Here is a 6,199-nt window from a genome sequence, read left to right on the forward strand (position 1 = left end):
GGATCCCTTGGGGAGACATATTAACATTCTGTAATATAAAATTTTATTTCACAAATATACAGGTTGAGAAAAGTCATATCCATTGCCCTTTACCACATCCATGTCCCCATGCCTATTAATGTACAGAACCTAGCTCTCTCTAGTCCTATTCAGGCATTAGGAAGAGCAGAAAAACTCATGATGTGAGCAGAGGGCCATGCCAAAGAACCCTGCCCTGATGTGAGTTCAATGTGTAGCTCCAGCATCTGCACTTACAGAGGGAATGATGAAGCAGGGAGGTCTTTGTGTGCACTGGTGTACTAGAAGCAGCTCTGGATTGTACAGGATTCTGAATTGTGTGGAAGCTTCAGTGAGTACAATGAAACACTGACAGTGGCAGCAGGCATTTGCTCTGCAACTGTGGAAGCCTACAGGAATAAATGATGCAGGGATGTCAAACTGGGGCAGGGCTACTTGTCATAGTCCTTTCTCTGTTTGTGTGGTGTGTTTACCACTTTTAAGTACCTGTACAGGACTTCCCTCTCGCTTGAAAACTGCTATCTGTCTTGTTCTGTTTCACAGTCAAATGCACATAACTGCAATACATCATCCTTAGCTGCAGGTTGTGTGTGTCTCTGTATATAGCAATATGTCTACCTTCAGAAAGTTTAAGTAAAATGCAGCTATCAAGAAAGATCCAAGTATACTCTAGCAAATGGAGACATACTGCCTGAATTGCCTGGGCTATCAGTGTCCATTGTCAAGTTCAAGGTATTGGCCAGATATTGCCTTTAGAAAGCCGACAATGATAGTCCTGTTCTCAGAAATCTCATAAGAAACCTATAACAAGATGCATTTGTTGTGAAGGAGTTGAAAAGCAAATTTTTCAGAATACTTAGAAAGGAGGATGAACAGAAAGAAAGACAGAGAATATCACTATTATACAAAATGTATCATTCTGATCCAGATACAAGGCCAAACAATGTATAGACAACACAACATTTGAAGCAAAGGAGGACAGGTTACTTACCTGTCACTGTATTTCTTCAAATGGCCATTTGTGAATACACACAAATGGGTTATACCTGCAACTGTGCAGAAAGCTCAAAAACGTCTGGAGTCACTAGGCAAAACTTAGTTTGCAACTTTGGGGCGGTAGCTCCGCCCACCCTTATAAAGCCTGTAGTGATCCCAATCTTTTCCCAGTTCCATAAAGTACGCCGCATAGCAGTGACAGAAGATCTTTACCAAATGAGGGGAGGATGGGCAGGATTTGTGTGTATTTGCAGATGACTGCTCAAAGAAATACAGTTTCAGGTAAGCAACCTGTCCTCCTTCTTCGTGGTCTCTGCGAATCACACAAATGGATTAGACTGACAAGCTTTGGTCAATGGAGGAGGGAGTGTCATGACATAAATTTGAAAGTTCAAACAAATTGTATTTATTAACAATAAACTCTTGAACTTTGAAAGTGCATTTGTCAGTGTCATTATTCTTAGTTTCAAAAAACACATACAACATGTAATGCATTTGTCAGTGTCATCGTTCTTGGTTTCAACAACATACATAACATGCAATGCAATAAAACTGCTTCAGTGCAAACCCGAAAGCAACACTGCCCTCCCAAAAGCTACGTCCTGTCTGGCTCGGGTGTCCAGCCTATAATGTTTGATATAATGTTTGATAAAAGTTAATGGTTGGGACGAGACAGCAGCTTTACAGACGTCCTCCAAAGGCACCCCCGTCAAAAGAGCAGAGGATGTTGCTACCACCCTAGCCTAAACCCGGGCAGGGAGAGTTCTACCTGAGAGTTCATAACACAAGTGGATGGTGCCAGCCACCTATTTCAAAAATCTTTGAGCTGACACAGGAAGTCCCTTCTTGGCCTCCAAGCTGCAACAAAAAGTTTTTCAGAGCACCTTGAACCCAAAGTCCTATCCAGGTAAAAGGCCAGTGCCCTTCTGACATCCATGTGAAGATGGTGCTCAGTATCACTGGTCAGGTAAGGGGCTAAAGTCCGCAACACAATGTCCTGGTTGACATGAAAGGCCAACATGATCTTCAGAAGGAAGGTAATGTCAGTACGGAGGACCACTTTACCCTTGTGAAACCTAAGATAAGGTTGGCCCATCTGCAAGGTACAAAGCTCGTTCACATGGTGGGCAGAGGTGATGTGATGACCACAAGGAAAGCTTTTTTGTAGTATGGTAAAGTCCAGAGTGTGAGCACCCCATTCTTCAAGGGATGCATCCGTGGACAAGGTGGAGGTAGGAAAGGCATCCCGATGCAGACATAGTTGGAATCAAGCCACCAGAGGTATGACATGACCATAGGTCTTGGAACCGTGAACCACTTGGATGAAAGATCATGTATGGGATCGAAGACGGAGAGGTACCAGGTATTTTCTGGAGACATACACCCATGCACACACGGGTGGACAGTCACAGAGAGTACATTATGGGTGGCTGGACATGGGAGATGATGTGTGCCAGCTGATATCTTGAGTTATGTAAGAAGAAAAGATGTTCGTGCTGACCAACTGCTTACCAGGATGGAACAGGCTAGCATATATCATGTTTATGACTTTACAATAGATATTAAGTAGATGCAAGATTGATAATAAACAATGTGGTAACCCAGTGATTGACATGTTTACCTATTACCAATTTGTATAAATAAAGGACCCTGGAGATTCATCTTCAGAGCTCACTGCACCATGCTATAACTTTCACTTTATGATTTTGTACCCTTCAGGAGGCACTCAAACAAGGACCCTCTTCAGCCCTACTTACCTCACTTGGCAAAGGCTTCAGGTGCACCCTTGCATTCTACGGAACCCCAGTAAGTATGGAATACTCTATCTCCATAGTTCAGTAAAAGCATACTAAGGAGTTATTTTATTTGTTGCAAAAAAGGGGCCACAAAGTGACCTGATCAGAAATCAACCAGCTGGTCCGGGAGATCGGTCACCAATGTCTGTGGTACCTAGAAGTGGGTTCCTAAAAACAGAGGCATGGGATTAGATTGGGCGGACATTACATATGGAACCAAGAGCACCTATAGAGGCATTACATCTACACTGGGCTAGACCTATATTGTACTGAGGAAACCACCTTTAAATTTCCAATGGACTTTAAAAAGATACCCACAGGTTACAGGTCCATTGCCATCTGGTCTTGTTGGTCTCGTTTTGCCCTAGTCATCAGCCTCTAAATATGATATTTTTGTTATCCCTGGGGTAATTTACTCTGATTATCAAGGGGTTACACAGATAAAGGTATGAGTTAATTTACCTCAAACACTAACTACAAATATGTTGATTCGACAACTTATTCTTTTATCATATTTTGTTCCAAGTTCAAGTTCCAAAAAAAAGAGGAATGGTGGCTTCAGATCTACGAATTTACAAGTTCAATTGATAGAAAAGGCCATCTCAGCCAAAAGGCCAAGTTGTATTTTTGTGATCAACTATGTTCACAGTTCTTTTAGATACTTGAGCTGACGTTACAGTTATTCGTTCCAAGGAGTGGCTGGCCGAGTGGAAAACTGAAACAGTCCCACAAGTGTAGGGGGTTGGAGGAGGTCAGTCTGCTCAACAGAGTAGTAAGTGGCTGTCAGTAGTCTCTGCATGGAGCAACTGCATCCATAAAACCATTTGTCATAGATTTACCAATGAATATTTGGGGAAGAGACTTGTTGTGCCAATATATCTCTTGACATATAAAGATAACAATGGCTTTGTCTACGGTATTGCCATTAAAATGGATCCAAACTTCTCCAGATTGGGTTGATCAATGGCCATTCCCTAAAGAGAAGTTAGAAGCTTTTAAAAAATTAGTCCAAGAGCAATTAAATGATGAACATATAGAGCCTACTGTCGCAATCACTTTATTTTCCTCTGTTAAGCTCCTTCAGTGACAGCACCCTGGGCCTTTTTATCCCACCTCTGCCACCAATTTATGTCATTTGTAATCACTGTCCTATTTAACTTGTGTTCCTGCCACCTTATTATGACTGCCACTTTTTTCTTAAAATATGTTTTGAACGGATAGTAGTGTGGTAAGTATTCAGGTTCCAGACGAGTCTTTCTTGAACAACAAATAAACTTTATTTAAACAACGGTTTGACAATGTTTCACTTGTTCAGTTGGTACATTCGCTTGTTAACAGTTTTACTTTGTTGCATTCAGTTACACGTTGTTACTTTACTTTCTCTTTCTCTAGAGAATATTAGCTACTTTCAGTTAAAACTCTAACAATCTTGGCATTAGGTTCCCTTCTCTATCCTAGCCAACTAGGCTAACCAGATTTCACAGGATAACCCACTCCAGCAACACACTCTCTCTCTCTCTCTCTCTCTCTCTCTCTGAGTTCTGGATTTGTACCGCTAGGGAGCCTCTCACTTTTGAACTCTAACCTTAACCGTCCCTCTCTCTCTCTGGAACCCATACTCCAACTGTCCTATTCTGGACAAAACAGACCCCTCTCTGACCCTGTCACAGAGCTAAGTCATTTCCTTCCAACTTTAGCGCTCACAGTCCCTAACTTCTGGACTGTCACTCAATAAGACCCTAACTGTCTGAAAACAAAACCCTATCTGACTTGCGACTGTCACTAACAGAATTTTTCTCTTCTTACCAGCCAATATTCTATTGGCTGTCATCAGCCTGGCATAGTCCTGCCTGTTCTTCACACCTACTACCAGTCCTTGGAACACTCCAGTGTTTATCATAAAAAAGAAATCCAGGAAATGGAGGTTGCTGCATGAACCTGAGAGCTGTAAACGAGTGTATTCAACCTATGGGTCCATTACAATGTGGATTACCGAATCCTAACTTAATTCCACATGACTTTCAGATTTTGATTATTGATTTAAAGGATTGTTGTTGTTTTTTACAACCCTGTTATATCCATCTGATAAGGAAAAATTTGCATTTATGGTACCAGTTTATAATAACGCACATCCCACTGCCAGATCTCAATGGAAAGTCTTGCCACAAAGAATGTTAAATTCTCCTACCTAGTGTCAGGTTTTTGTCCATAATGCATTACAACTATTTTGAGATTAATATCCTTCGTTAATGGTTTATCACTATATGAACTACATTTTGGTAGCTGGGCCAAAATTAGGCCCCTCTCATTTTGCAGATCTTTTGAGTCATTTAGCTAAAGCAGGACTATACATAGCTCCTGAAAAGGTTCAAACACCAGTTCCATACACCTATTTAAGATACCGTATGCTAGTCAGCAAGTATCCCTCAAATTCCTAAGATAACTCCCAAACAGCAATATACACTGACCGAGTTCCAGCAATTGTCAGGAACTTTAAATTGGGCTCAACCTTATTTCAAATTACCAAATGAGAAAATGATGCCATTGTTTGCACTAACGGAGGCGAAACAATCATCAGACCTTATCTTTTTACGACCCAGACATACTCAGCTGTCAACGGAAGTTTTACAAATACTGACTCAACAATTTGTAGACAGAGTACCTATCCTTCATTTAGGCATTCACCTGGTGGTGCTTCCCACCTTTAATTCTTCTACAGGGGTGATTTATTTGCCAAAAAATGACTCTTCAACACTTATCCTAGAATGGATTACCCTATCTGCCACGTCGCCAAAAAACATATACCCCTATCATCAAGCTTTGACGGATCTGATAATAAAAACAAGAAAATGGGTGACACAGCTGATAGGACAAGATTGTCAATCCATCATTTTGCCAATAACAAATAGGTGGCTGGAATGGCAGATGATGTGTGCCGGCTGATATGCTGAGTTAAGTAAGAAGAAAAGAAGTTCATGCTGACCAACTGCTTACCAGAATGGAAAAGACCAGCATATATCATATTTATGACTTTACATATTTATGAATACTACATATTTATGACCTAATAGATATTAAGTACACACAAGGCTGATAATAAACAACGTGGTAGCCCAGTGATTGACATGTTTACCTATTACCAATTTGTATAAAGAACACTGGAGATTCATCTTCAGAGTTCATTGTACCATGCTATGACTCTCACTTTGTCATTTTATACCCTTCATAGGACTGAAACATCCTGAGATGAAGCCTTGCCCACGGGGTGACATTAAGTTGTTGAAGCCATGTGGCCCAAAGCTATTTGGGCAGTCCGTGCCTCGATTGGTCTGTGCAAGAGCCACTCACGAACAGCCTGAGAGAGAGATTGAAACCTTTCTGTGGATAGA

Source organism: Sceloporus undulatus, chromosome 1 (genome assembly GCF_019175285.1).
Source record: "Sceloporus undulatus isolate JIND9_A2432 ecotype Alabama chromosome 1, SceUnd_v1.1, whole genome shotgun sequence".
Taxonomy (NCBI): domain Eukaryota; kingdom Metazoa; phylum Chordata; class Lepidosauria; order Squamata; family Phrynosomatidae; genus Sceloporus; species Sceloporus undulatus.